This window comes from Symphodus melops, assembly GCF_947650265.1.
Source record: "Symphodus melops genome assembly, chromosome: 20".
NCBI classification, from domain to species: domain Eukaryota; kingdom Metazoa; phylum Chordata; class Actinopteri; order Labriformes; family Labridae; genus Symphodus; species Symphodus melops.
In genome coordinates this window covers 151,903-167,660 of record NC_136710.1, presented here as the reverse complement: position 1 = coordinate 167,660, position 15,758 = coordinate 151,903, and the positions used below count along the sequence as shown (strand labels likewise).

The following is a 15,758-nucleotide window of genomic DNA, read 5'->3' as shown; positions in this document are numbered from 1 at the left end:
TATACTGGGACAGGAAGAAGACTGGGACAGGAAGTAGACTGGGACAGGAAGTATACTGGGATAGGAAGACGACTGGGACAGGAAGAAGACTGGGACAGGAAGTATACTGGGATAGGAAGACGACTGGGATAGGAAGACGACTGGGACAGGAAGTAGAATGGGACAGGAAGTATACTGGGACAGGAAGAAGACTGGGACAGAAAGTAGACTGGGACAGGAAGAAGACTGGGACAGGAAGTATACTGGGACAGGAAGTAGACTGGGACAGGAAGTATACTGGGATAGGAAGTAGAATGGGAACAGGAAGTAGAATGGGACAGGAAGTAGACTGGGACAGGAAGTAGACTGGGATAGGAAGTAGAATGGGACAGAAGTAGACTGGGACAGGAAGTATACTGGGATAGGAAGTAGAAATGGGACAGGAAGTAGACTGGGACAGGAAGTAGACTGGGACAGGAAGTAGACTGGGATAGGAAGTAGAATGGAACATGAAGTAGACTGGGACAGGAAGTATACTGGGATAGGAAGTAGAATGGGACAGGAAGTAGAATGGGACAGGAAGTAGACTGGGACAGGAAGTAGACTGGGACAGGAAGAAGGGCAGGAGGTTCATAGTGGTTGTTGACACAAACCAGAGGATGACATCACCATGACGATTGCATCGATCCTGAATATGCACACACACACACACACACACACACACACACACACACACACACACCCCACACACACACACACACACACACACAGAACACACACACACATAGAGAGAACCACACACACACATACACACACAGAGAGAACACACACACACATGACACACAGAGACACACACACACACACACACACACACACACAGAGAACACACACACACATACAAAGCACACACACACACACACACACACAAGACACACATAGAGCATCATCACACACACAGCACACAAACAGAAGCAACACAGCACAAACACATAGAGCACACACACACACACACACACACACACACACACACACACACAGGAACACACACATAGCACACAGCACGCGCACAACAAACAAACACACACACACACACTCGTCTCCTTTCCTTCTCCTCCTCTTTTCTTGCTTCCCATCCTTGCACGTGTCGCCTTCTACCTTGAACACACATCCCCCTCCCCCCTCCCGACTCCCCCCCCCCCCCCTCTCTCTCCCCCCTCCCCCTCCCCCCCTCCCTCAACCCTCAGCCCCCCCCCACTCTCCCCCCGTAGGGGAGGCACTCTCCTCCCTTAATCCCGCTCTTATTTTTACGCGCGGTGCGTAAAATGCTTCACTCCGTGTTGGAGTGCAGAGCGCGAGGACGGAGAGGGAGAGAGAGAGAGAGACAGAGAGAGAGAGAGACAGAGAGACAGAGAGAGAGAGAGACAGAGAGAGAGAGAGACAGAGAGAGAGACAGAGAGAGAGACAGACAGAGAGAGACAGAGAGAGAGACAGAGAGAGAGAGAATGCTGAAGTCAAAGCTGTTTCTTTACAGCTGTTTAGAAAGCTGCTCGCCTCTTTGCACACGGACTGTTTGACCGCCTGTTTCTCTTCTTTGGATGTCTTTTAGAGGAATTCTGCGACGTGTTTCCTCCCGACAGGAAGAAGAGAGTCTGGCACCCTGAGAAGCCGAGAGAGAGAGAGGGAGGCAGGAGGAGGAGAGGAGGAGGATCGTTCAGTAAGAGGGAGGCAGGAGGAGAGGAGGGATCGTTCAGTAAGAGGGAGAGAGGGAGGCAGGAGGAGCGGAGGGATCGTTCAGTAAGAGAGAGGCAGGAGGAGGAGGGATCGTTCAGTAAGAGAGAGGCAGGAGGAGGAGGAGCGTTCAGTAAGAGAGAGGCAGGAGGAGGAGGAGCGTTCAGTAAGAGAGAGGCAGGAGGAGGAGGAGCGTTCAGTAAGAGGGAGGCAGGAGGAGGAGAGGGATCGTTCAGTAAGAGGGAGGCAGGAGGAGCGGAGGAGGAGGATCGTTCAGTAAGAGGGAGGCAGGAGGAGGAGGATCGTTCAGTAAGAGGGAGGCAGGAGGAGGAGAGGGATCGTTCAGTAAGAGGGAGGCAGGAGGAGGAGAGGGATCGTGAGGATGCAGAAGATTGGGATCTCTGAAGAGCCGCTTTGATTCACTCCTTTTAATATCAACGTGTCAGTCTCAGTCCAGAGTCTGAGCGGAGCCATCTGGGATCTGTGAGAGCCTGCAGGGACAGGGACTCCGTGCTGACCGACCCGGAGGCCCCCCGAGGGACCGAGAGGTCAGTGTGCCAGTCCTCCACGTGCACACGCACGCTCACACATTCACTGTCAGTCACACAGCTTCATTCTATGAGCCTGTTCTCAGATAGACACACTCAGTCAGGGAACCGGACTCTCTCAGGTCCAGGTCCACGAGCAGGTTAGGGGACTCATCGGCTGACTCTCTCAGGTCCAGGTCCACGAGCAGGTCAGGGGACTCATCGGCTGACTCTCTCAGGTTCTGGTCCACGAGCAGGTCAGGGGACTCATCGGCTGACTCTCTCAGGTTCTGGTCCACCGAGCAGGTCAGGGGACTCATCGGCTGACTCTCTCAGGTTCTGGTCCACGAGCAGGTCAGGGGGACTCATCGGCTGACTCTCTCAGGTTCTGGTCCATGAGCAGGTCAGGGAACTCATCGGCTGACTCTCTCAGGTTCTGGTCCACGAGCAGGTTAGGGGACTCATCGGCTGACTCTCTCAGGGTTCTGGTCCACGAGCAGGTCAGGGAACTCATCGGGCTGACTCTCTCAGGTTCTGGTCCACGAGCAGGTCAGGGGACTCATCGGCTGACTCTCTCAGGTTCTGGTCCACGAGCAGGTCAGGGGACTCATCGGCTGACTCTCTCAGGTTCTGGTCCATGAGCAGGTCAGGGGACTCATCGGCTGACTCTCTCAGGTTCTGGTCCACGAGCAGGTCAGGGGACTCATCGGCTGACTCTCTCAGGTTCTGGGTCCACGAGCAGGTTAGGGGACTCATCGGCTGACTCTCTCAGGTTCTGGTCCACGAGCAGGTCAGGGGACTCATCGGCTGACTCTCTCAGGTTCTGGTCCACGAGCAGGTTAGGGAACTCATCGGCTGACTCTCTCAGGTTCTGGTCCACGAGCAGGTTAGGGGACTCATCGGCTGACTCTCTCAGGTTCTGGTCCACGAGCAGGTCAGGGGACTCATCGGCTGACTCTCTCAGGTTCTGGTCCACGAGCAGGTTAGGGGACTCATCGGCTGACTCTCTCAGGTTCTGGTCCACGAGCAGGTTAGGGGACTCAGGCATACAGGGGAACCAAAAAACACAGAAGACAGAGACACATTAAAAACTCACTTTGAACATTTAAATATTTGTTTATTTTTCACACAATCTGTCAGAACACAACACACACACACACACACACACACACACACACACACACACACACACACCACACACACACACACACACACACACACACGATCGACTCTGATATGACAGCTGATTATTGTTCATGCAGAAGTAACAGACTGTTTACAAGATGAGATCAATCAATCAGAACCAGACTCATGTAGAACAGGCAGAAACCTGGATCAGAACCAGACTCATGTAGAACAGGCAGAAACCTGATCAGAACCAGACTCATGTAGAACAGGCAGAAACCTGATCAGAACCAGACTCATGTAGAACAGGCAGAAACCTGGATCAGAACCAGACTCATGTAGAACAGGCAGAAACCTGGATCAGAACCAGACTCATGTAGAACAGGCAGAAACCTTTGGATCAGAACCAGACTCATGTAGAACAGGCAGAAACCTGGATCAGAACCAGACTCATGTAGAACAGGCAGAAACCTGGATCAGAACCAGACTCATGTAGAACAGACAGAAACCTGGATCAGAACCAGACTCATGTAGAACAGGCAGAAAACCTGGATCAGAACCAGACTCATGTAGAACAGACAGAAACCTGGATCAGAACCAGACTCATGTAGAACAGACAGAAACCTGGATCAGAACCAGACTCATGTAGAACAGACAGAAACCTGGATCAGAACCAGACTCATGTAGAACAGGCAGAAACCTGGATCAGAACCAGACTCATGTAGAACAGGCAGAAACCTGGATCAGAACCAGACTCATGTAGAACAGGCAGAAACCTGGATCAGAACCAGACTCATGTAGAACAGGCAGAAACCTGGATCAGAACCAGACTCATGTAGAACAGGCAGAAACCTGGATCAGACCCAGACTCATGTAGAACAGACAGAAACCTGGATCAGAACCAGACTCATGTAGAACAGACAGAAACTGGATCAGGGAAGGATGCTCCCCTCCCCTCATGCCTCTCTTTCTATGTTTCACTGTCCTCAAACTGTCCACACCATGTGTCCTTCATGTCACTTTTTCTCTTAGCACACACACACACACACACACAACACACACACACACACACACACACACACACACACACACACACACACACACGTGCTGGGAGGCATGTTGGACTGAGGTGTCCTTTCTGGTTTGGGCCTTCTGGAGTCTGTTGAGGTTTCATGGGATTAGAAACGAGTCCTGCTGGGATTTAAAGAAACACAGACAGAAAAAAAACCTTAAAGTTTCTTTGGTACAAAATCCAGCTGTGAGACTTTTACTGACTCGCTGAAAAAGAGACCTGTTCTAACTGACGCTGTTCTAACTGACCTGTTCTAACTGACCTGTTCTGACCGACCTGTTCTGACGACCTGTCTAACTGACCTGTTCTGACTGACCTGTTCTAACTGACTGTTCTAACTGACCTGTTCTAACTGACCTGTTCTTACTGACCTGTTCTACTGACCTGTTCTAACTGACCTGTTCTAACTGACCTGTTCTTGACTGACCTGTTCTAACTGACCTGTTCTAACTGACCTGTTCTAACTGACCTGTTCTTACTGACCTGTTCTAACTGACCTGTTCTAACTGACCTGTTCTAACTGACCTGTTCTGACTGACCTGTTCTAACTGACCTGTTCTTACTGACCTGTTCTAACTGACCTGTTCTAACTGACCTGTTCTAACTGACCTGTTCTAACTGACCTGTTATGACTGACCTGTTCTGACTGACCTGTTCTAACTGACCTGTTCTAACTGACCTGTCTAACTGACCTGTTCTAACTGACCTGTTCTAACTGACCTGTTCTAACTGACCTGTTCTGACTGACCTGTTCTAACTGACCTGTTCTAACTGACCTGTTCTTACTGACCTGTTCTAACTGACCTGTTCTAACTGACCTGTTTCTAACTGACCTGTTCTGACTGACCTGTTCTAACTGACCTGTTATGACTGACCTGTTCTAACTGACCTGTTCTGACTGACCTGTTCTAACTGACCTTTTCTAACTGACCTGTTCTAACTGACCTGTTCTGACTGACTTGTTCTGACTGACCTGTTCTAACTGACCTGTTCTAACTGACCTGTTCTAACTGACCTGTTCTGACTGACCTGTTCTAACTGACCTGTTCTAACTGACCTGTTCTTACTGACCTGTTCTAACTGACCTGTTCTAACTGACCTGTTCTGACTGACCTGTTCTAACTGACCTGTTCTAACTGACCTGTTCTAACTGACCTGTTATGACTGACCTGTTCTAACTGACCTGTTCTGACTGACCTGTTCTAACTGACCTGTTCTAACTGAGCTGTTCTAACTGACCTGTTCTAACTGACTTGTTCTGACTGACCTGTTCTAACTGACCTGTTCTGACTGACCTGTTCTAACTGACCTGTTCTGACTGACCTGTTCTGACTGACCTGTTCTGACTGACCTGTTCTAACTGACTTGTTCTGACTGACCTGTTCTGACTGACCTGTTCTAACTGACCTGTTCTAACTGACCTGTTCTGACTGACCTGTTCTAACTGACCTGTTCTGACTGACCTGTTCTAACTGACCTGTTCTAACTGACCTGTTCTAACTGACTTGTTCTGACTGACCTGTTCTAACTGACTTGTTCTGACTGACCTGTTCTAACTGACCTGTTCTGACTGACCTGTTCTGACTGACCTGTTCTAACTGACCTGTTCTAACTGACCTGTTCTGACTGACCTGTTCTAACTGACCTGTTCTAACTGACCTGTTCTGACTGACCTGTTCTAACTGACCTGTTCTGACTGACCTGTTCTAACTGACCTGTTCTAACTGACCTGTTCTTACTGACCTGTTCTAACTGACCTGTTCTAACTGACCTGTTCTGACTGACCTGTTCTAACTGACCTGTTCTAACTGACCTGTTCTAACTGACCTGTTATGACTGACCTGTTCTAACTGACCTGTTCTGACTGACCTGTTCTAACTGACCTGTTCTAACTGACCTGTTCTAACTGACCTGTTCTAACTGACTTGTTCTGACTGACCTGTTCTAACTGACCTGTTCTGACTGACCTGTTCTAACTGACCTGTTCTGACTGACCTGTTCTGACTGACCTGTTCTAACTGACCTGTTCTGACTGACCTGTTCTAACTGACCTGTTCTGACTGACCTGTTCTAACTGACCTGTTCTAACTGACTTGTTCTGACTGACCTGTTCTAACTGACTTGTTCTGACTGACCTGTTCTAACTGACCTGTTCTGACTGACCTGTTCTGACTGACCTGTTCTAACTGACCTGTTCTGACTGACCTGTTCTGACTGACCTGTTCTAACTGACCTGTTCTGACTGACCTGTTCTAACTGACCTGTTCTAACTGACCTGTTCTAACTGACCTGTTCTGACTGACCTGTTCTAACTGACCTGTTCTGACTGACCTGTTCTAACTGACCTGTTCTAACTGACCTGTTCTAACTGACCTGTTCTAACTGACCTGTTCTGACTGACCTGTTCTAACTGACCTGTTCTGACTGACCTGTTCTAACTGACTTGTTCTGACTGACCTGTTCTAACTGACCTGTTCTGACTGACCTGTTCTGACTGACCTGTTCTAACTGACCTGTTCTAACTGACCTGTTCTGACTGACCTGTTCTAACTGACCTGTTCTAACTGACCTGTTCTAACTGACCTGTTCTGACTGACCTGTTCTAACTGACCTGTTCTGACTGACCTGTTCTAACTGACCTGTTCTAACTGACCTGTTCTGACTGACCTGTTCTAACTGACCTGTTCTAACTGACCTGTTCTAACTGACCTGTTCTGACTGACCTGTTCTGACTGACTTGTTCTGACTGACCTGTTCGGTCGTTCATTCAGGAGTATAGAATAGTATAGAATCGAATAGATTAGAATAGAATAGAATAGAATAGTATAGAATAGAATAGAATAGAATAGATTAGAATAGAATAGAATAGAATAGTATAGAATAGAATAGAATAGTATAGAATAGAATAGAATAGAATAGAATAGAATAGTATAGAATAGAATAGAATAGTATAGAATAGAATAGAATAGAATCGAATAGAATAGAATAGAATAGAATAGCATAGAATCGAATAGAATAGAATAGCATAGAATCGAATCGAATCGAATAGAATAGAATAGAATTGAATAGAATAGAATCGAATAGATTAGAATAGAATAGAATAGCATAGAATCGAATAGAATAGAATAGTATAGAAGTCTCACAGGAGTTTTTCTAAGAACAGACTGAAGTGTTCTTCGAGTTAAAGAACACATGTTGATATATTGAAACAGGAAGTGTCATTTAGTGACACAGTGGAAGAAAGACGAGCAGAGTATAGAGCTGTGGTTCTAGAGCATGCAGGAGAGTCTACCTGGATCAGTGTCATTCCAGCTTGAAGCTTTGCTCTTCCACTTGTTGATGGTTGAACTTTTCAGCCCAACATGTTCGATATTCTCGACAGTGAGAAGCTCGAGAGCGGCGTCGCTCATACTGACGTGCACAGCCAGCGTTAGAGAGGACGCCCGGAGGACAAGCGGCCTAATACAGATCTATATGTGTCGATCTATCTATCTATCTCTATCTTGTTCACACTGATTCTTTGATCTGGTCTTCAACAGGTTGTTAAAATAAGCTGGATGTTGTTTTTAACTTTTCATCGTGCGTGTTTCCTGCAGACAGATCAAAGAAGCTGACGAGTGACTTTTGAAGAAAGAGGATTTCTCTGCTTCACGCAGCTCCGTCTCTCTTTTCACTCTGGCTGTGTCGACTAATCCTGCGAACATTAGACATGCTCTCATGTTTACTGGCATCCTCTCCCAAACTCCCTCCTGCTCTCTAATGCACTCTCTCTCTCTCCATTTAGCTTCACATCACCATGCACTGATTTATTCATCACTCCATTTTCTCACTTCCCTGACATTTGCAGCACCTCTATTTTCGTCCTTGTTCCTGGGAGCTCATAAAGCCCAGCGAGGCACAGAGGAAACATGCTCCACTGAAGGCTCCGTGTGAGGAGAGCAGCAGCGCCACACTTCAGCTGTTTACAAACTTCTTTATATTTCCATCTCTCATTATCTTCTCAGACCAACATTCCTCATAGCTAGGCTTAGTTAGTGCTCGATCCTACCTCTGTAGTAAAGGCTCAAAATGCCCAAAAGAAATCTTTAAAAAGTCTACGTTTAAACTTCAAGCCAATGACTGCAGTTCCTTGAGTGTCCACTAGAGGCTTGCTCTGAAAGCCAACAGATCGATTCAGGTCCCAGTTTAAAATTAAACTATGTGGCTCTCTAAAGCTTATGTGTTATTATTATTATAACTAGTTCTGAGACTTGATTAAAAAACTCAGGGCTTTCTGATTAATTAATCAAAATTAATCGCATTTTAAGTGCATCACAATATTTGGCTGAAAAAGCAGCACTTCTCAGTCTAAATGGATTTTGGTGGATGAATGAATGCAGTGTTACTTCTCAGTTTCATGAAGCTGTTGGATTTTGTTTGAAATAGTTTTTCTGCTCAGCAGCTGGAAAGTTGGCTCACATGTTGTTATCTGTAACGTATTTTCTAACCTCTCATCTTCTACCACTAACAGTGATCTACAGTCCAGAGCCTGACAGTTTATCAGATGTTCAATTACTAAGTTTGGTCCTGAAGTCATTTGGTCGAGTTACAAACAGTTCTGTGCTGTTTTTAAGGCAAACTGTGATATAATTAACGCGTTGAAGCCCCACCCCTAATTATAACTTATCCTTTCTGGTTATGTAGAGGATTAGAGTTTTGGATGAATAAGGGGCGGGGCTTAGTTGAAGCTTGATGTTGGACTTGGTGAGGTGGAGTCAGCACCTTTCACTGTTGGGCTCCGTAACAAGGCTTCAGAGGCAGACGGGTGATTGGACTGAGACTCCGTCTGTTTGATACGCTGTGGAAGAGTTCTGAGAAACCCTGTTGGAAAGTTTGCTGAGCTGATAGACTGGACTGGGTGTTGGTAATCTATGTTCTTCCTCTTGTCCGAGGTCGGCTCGCGGTGGCAGCTGAAGGTCAACCCAGACTTTCCTCTGAGTAACATTTTTCAGCTCCTCCTCCTGGAGATTCTGAGACATATAATCCCAGCAGGCTCTGGGTCTACACCAAAGAGAGGATTCTACTGATTGGCCCCCTGCTGGCCGGCATAGGATGCTATACTCGTGCTTCATGAAGCGTGCTCACTTCACAAACAGGTGGACATCAAACTCTGGATGTCTCCATCTATCTGTCAGCGCTGTGTACCCGCCTGCTCGGGCAGGAAGTGTACCGTTAAAAACTGACCACAACAGAAAGCTGAGAGTCCTGACAGGTAACAGCTGTTTGTGGTTCCACCAATCAACTTCTCCCTGCAGGGATCCTTTCTGTAATGATGTCACACACTCAGAATGACAAGCGGAGCCTGTCTGGGACAAAAACCACAATGATCTGTACTGGAACACACCAACAGCCACTGGATAAAACCCTAACCCTTTAAAGACAGATATATCAAATGTAATAAACCTTCAAGAAAAGGCTTCATAACCCTGGACATCTTTTAAACAACTTCACAAAAAACTACCACAAAAGATGCTGAACAACACAAGTTCAAATAGCAGCCTGGTTGAGTCTTTGTCCTGGACCACAGATTCCAGTTCCTTTAGGTTCAAGTTGTGAAGAAGAATGAACCAAGCCGAGACGTTTCAGAAGCTGCTGTTTGGAAGACGACCTCCCAGCAGGAGTGTTTTCCTCTTCGTGTTTTAGAGGCCATGAGAAATGAAGTGGAGGTGGTGCTGTCTGTCTGTAATCACCGGTCTGACTCTAATCCTCGCACTGCAACGCTCCGAGTGCCGAGTCCCCAATCAGAAGAAGCCTTTGACTAACTGAGTCCAGTCTGGACACATTTACAGCCAGAGATGTGAAGTCTGGAAGGGAACTGAAGCAGAATGGTAAACTGCCTTTTTGAGAACAGAAACTCAGAAAACAGAAAAAGTCATTTGTTCATGACATATGGGGGAGGTGCATCCCATCAGGACTGAGCCATGTAGAAATAACAACAGGAAGAAGAATCAGTTTTAATGTCCAGCTATGTTTAACACACAAGGACTTTAACTTCAGTAGACTGAGCTCTCTGTACAATGTAAAAAATATAAACAAGTAATTAAAGACTAAAATGTAGAAGACTAAGTAAGATAATAGTGCAGTGGTGAGCAATGTGAAAGTAAGAAGCAAAAGAAGTTTAAAAAGGCTCGTCTAAAAAAAGTGTTCATAACAGAAGCTCTGATTGGACAACTGAAGTCTGGGAGCTTTTGTTGTGAAGCATGCTCCCATCTTGTTTTCCATCGAGAGCCCTAACCCTAAAGTTATGTATAACAGGTAGCCAGTGGGGACCGATGACTTGGACTATTATCTATTTTTGCCTGATGCTAGAACACAATGCAGAGAAAAAAAGAAGCAGGACAGGAAGTCAGACAGCGATACATTAAAACATCCCGTTTATATTCATCTTCGTTTGGACAGTTCAGTAAATATACCTGTTTGTTTATGTGTTGATAAGGATTACATAGAGTTTTAGCCAACATCGTATAATCTCACACGGTCCGGGTGAATCTGTTTAATTCCTTTGTCTCGGCACTCCAGCTGATCAGCTGTGCTCTCCGTGCAGCGGATGGAGAACACGGACGGAAGAGGATGCACGGAGCGGACACGCAATGCACACTGATCTGGTGGAATTGAGGGGTAAGAGTGTGTACCAGTAAATCTGAGTTGTGTGGGGAGCGTGGATTAATTAATAATCAGCAGAGAAATGTCATGTTTCAAAGTTTAATGTGCAGCTGGGATCTGTAAAACACAGGAGGCTGCTGCTCCACTTCCTGTTTCACCACTCAGAACTTCTGTTGGTTTTATATTCCCGGCCTTCCACATCTTTAACGAGGACACAACGAACAGTTCTTCTGAATAAATCAAACAGTTTTGAGGTGTAATGTAAATATCCCCCCCCCCCATTTTCTCATCTTTGTCTGAATGATTAAAACATGGAGGGAGAGTGAGCTGCTCAGGCTCCATGTTTTCATGGTGTTGCTCTCCGACAGATTCACCATAACGAGCTTGCAGAGTCATCCTCACGGTGAAACAGTTTTGTGGTTTTATTTTGACATTTAGATTTAGATTTATGAGACACTTGGATGGATGATGATGTGGAAGGGGGGTTTCTATTTCTGTGTTAGATGAATGAGGAGAACATTGTCAAACAGACTTGTGGATCATCTTAGATTTATTTAGCTATGGTCAAATTACATCACAGACAATTGCTCAAACATGCTGGACCTAGATCTCACAATAGTTGACAATATGCTTGATGACCAGAACCTTGCAATCACTACGAACATGCTGACCAGGACTCTGCAGTCATTGGCAAAGTATTCTTCTTAACACTGTTCCTTATATTCTGCTAGAAAGATGGCTAACAAAGAAGACAGTTGGCTGTAAACCAAATATAGCTTTGCTGTTGTAATGAGATCTCTGACACACCTTAAATAAATACTCTCACATGGTTGATACAATTAAAAGATAAATCCACAAATTCATCAAGATGAATCAATCCATAAACATACATACTGTCATGATGGATAGAGAGATGGATAGATGATGGATGGATGCAGTGATGGATGGATGATAGATGGCTGAATGATGGATGGCTGGCTGGAAGGATGGAGGATGGATGGATGATTGGGTGGATGGACATATGGATGGATGGAGTGATGGAGGATGGATGATTGTTGGATGGAGTGATGGATGTTGGATGGAGTGATGGATGATTGTTGGATGGAGGATGGATGATTGTTGGATGGAGGATGGATGTTGGATGGAGTGATGGAGGATGGATGATTGTTGGATGGAGGATGGATGATTGTTGGATGGAGGATGGATGATTGTTGGATGGAGTGATGGAGTGATGGATGTTGGATGGAGTGATGGAGGATGGATGATTGTTGGATGGAGTGATGGATGATTGTTGGATGGAGTGATGGATGTTGGATGGAGTGATGGATGTTGGATGGAGTGATGGAGGATGGATGATTGTTGGATGGAGGGATGGATGTTGGATGGAGTGATGGATGTTGGATAGAGTGATGGATGTTGGATGGAGTGATGGAGGATGGATGATTGTTGGATGGAGGATGGATGTTGGATAGAGTGATGGAGGATGGATGATTGTTGGATGGAGGATGGATGATTGTTGGATGGAGGGATGGATGTTGGATGGAGTGATGGATGTTGGATAGAGTGATGGAGGATGGATGATTGTTGGATGGAGTGATGGATGATTGTTGGATGGAGTGATGGATGTTGGATGGAGTGATGGATGTTGGATGGAGTGATGGAGGATGGATGATTGTTGGATGGAGGATGGATGTTGGATAGAGTGATGGAGGATGGATGATTGTTGGATGGAGGGATGGATGTTGGATGGAGTGATGGATGTTGGATAGAGTGATGGATGTTGGATGGAGTGATGGAGGATGGATGATTGTTGGATGGAGGATGGATGATTGTTGGATGGAGGATGGATGATTGTTGGATGGAGGATGGATGATTGTTGGATGGAGGATGGATGATTGTTGGATGGAGGATGGATGATTGTTGGATGGAGGATGGATGATTGTTGGATTGAGTGATGGATGATTGTTGGATGGAGTGATGGATGATTGTTGGATGGAGGGATGGATGTTGGATGGAGTGATGGATGTTGGATAGAGTGATGGATGTTGGATGGAGTGATGGAGGATGGATGATTGTTGGATGGAGGATGGATGATTGTTGGATTGAGTGATGGATGATTGTTGGATGGAGTGATGGATGATTGTTGGATGGAGTGATGGATGATTGTTGGATTGAGTGATGGATGATTGTTGGATGGAGTGATGGATGATTGTTGGATTGAGTGATGGATGATTGTTGGATGGAGTGATGGATGATTGTTGGATGGAGTGATGGATGATTGTTGGATGGAGTGATGGATGTTGGATGGAGTGATGGATGATTGTTGGATGGAGTGATGGATGTTGGATAGAGTGATGGATGTTGGATGGAGTGATGGAGGATGGATGATTGTTGGATGGAGGATGGATGATTGTTGGATGGAGGATGGATGATTGTTGGATGGAGGATGGAGGATGGATGATTGTTGGATGGAGGATGGATGATTGTTGGATGGAGGATGGAGGATGGATGATTGTTGGATGGAGTGATGGATGATTGTTGGATGGAGGATGGAGGATGGATGATTGTTGGATGGAGTGATGGATGATTGTTGGATTGAGTGATGGATGATTGTTGGATGGAGTGATGGATGATTGTTGGATGGAGTGATGGATGATTGTTGGATGGAGTGATGGATGTTGGATGGAGTGATGGATGATTGTTGGATGGAGTGATGGATGTTGGATAGAGTGATGGATGTTGGATGGAGTGATGGAGGATGGATGATTGTTGGATGGAGGATGGATGATTGTTGGATGGAGGATGGATGATTGTTGGATGGAGGATGGAGGATGGATGATTGTTGGATGGAGGATGGAGGATGGATGATTGTTGGATGGAGGATGGATGATTGTTGGATGGAGTGTTGGATGGAGTGTTGGATGGAGTGATGGAGGATGGACATGGACATCTTCAGGGTCCATGTTTGTGTGTTTAGACCTCACCACTCGGTGGAAGGAACAGTATGAGACCATGCAATCACCAACTACGGGCCTGGAAACTACAGCTTCTTTTGATGGTGCATGTTCAGTTTCCCTGATTGTTTTTGCATCCTTACTGAGACGTCTTCAATCAAAACGGAAGATGAATAATTGTTATAAAATATGTCTTGAACTTCACCGGCCTAATAAAGGTTAAATAAAGTGTCAGCTCAGTGTTGATGTTTCCCACTGTGACTGCTTTGTTATCCCTTTCTTTAAACATGTTGCCTAAATGACACCAGAGCTCTTTTTAGACTGAGGACTCGCCATCACTTTCATGTTTTTCTCATTTCAGCTGAAATGATGAAAGAGCTTACATCTCTGTATGTTTTTCGTCTTTCATCAGTGCTGTGCTGAACTGAAGGGCAGTGAAGTCTGGCCTCGGGTCCAGCAGTCTGAGAGACCCCGCTCTGGTGTGATCTCATTAAAGCTGCTTTTAATGAGCAGATCTCTGAGCTGGTTCTCCTGCTTCACTGTTGCACTGATTCTCTCTCTAAACTCAGATGACAAAAGGTGAATTAGAGAGAGTGATGGCGGATGGATGGATGTTGGATGGAGGATGGATGATTGTTGGATGGAGTGATGGAGGATGGATGATTGTTTGATGGAGTGATGGAGGATGGATGATTGTTGGATGGAGTGATGGATGTTGGATGGAGTGATGGATGTTGGATGAGTGATGGATGTTGGATGAGTGATGGATGGATGATTGTTGGATAGAGTGATGGAGGATGGATGATTGTTGGATGGAGGATGGATGATTGTTGGATGGAGTGATGGATGTTGGATGAGTGATGGATGTTGGATGAGTGATGGATGGATGATTGTTGGATAGAGTGATGGAGGATGGATGATTGTTGGATGGAGGATGGATGATTGTTGGATGGAGTGATGGATGTTGGATGGAGTGATGGATGTTGGATGAGTGATGGAGGATGGATGATTGTTGGATGGAGTGATGGAGGATGGAGGGAGTGATGATGGATGGATGATTGTTGGAGGGAGTGATGGATGTTGGATGGAGTGATGGATGTTGGATGAGTGATAGAGGATGGATGATTGTTTGATGGAGGATGGATGATTGTTGGATGGAGTGATGGATGTTGGAGGGAGTGATGATGTATGGATGATTGTTGGAGGGAGTGATGGATGTTGGATGGAGTGATGGATGTTGGATGGAGTGATGGATGTTGGATGGAGTGATGGATGTTGGAGGGAGTGATGGATGTTGGAGGGAGTGATGGATGTTGGAGGGAGTGATGAATGTTGGATGGAGTGATGGATGTTGGAGGGAGTGATGGATGTTGGATGGAGTGATGGATGTTGGATGGAGTGATGGATGTTGGAGGGAGTGATGGATGTTGGAGGGAGTGATGGATGTTGGATGGAGTGATGGATGTTGGAGGGAGTGATGGATGTTGGAGGGAGTGATGGATGTTGGAGGGAGTGATGGATGTTGGAGGGAGTGATGGAGGATGGATGGATGTTGGAGGGAGTGATGGAGGATGGATGGATGTTGGATGGAGTGATGATGGATGGATGATTGATGGATGGAGTGATGGATGTTGGAGGGAGTGATGGATGTTGGAGGGAGTGATGGAGGATGGATGGATGTTGGATGGAGTGATGATGGATGGATGGATGGAGTGATGATGGATGGATGAT

General features: G+C 46.1%; 1 protein-coding gene across 1 annotated transcript in view; it reads left to right on the top strand.

The window, feature by feature from the left end:
- Positions 1-2,104: 2,104 nt before the first annotated feature.
- The window catches only part of LOC306841756 (neuropeptide Y receptor type 2-like), a 30,158-nt gene continuing 16,504 nt past the window's right edge, over positions 2,105-15,758 (top strand). The window contains exon 1 of the mRNA XM_079371720.1: positions 2,105-2,255. The gene's annotated coding sequence lies outside the window, so the exon portion shown is untranslated. The remainder of the gene's footprint in view (positions 2,256-15,758) is intronic.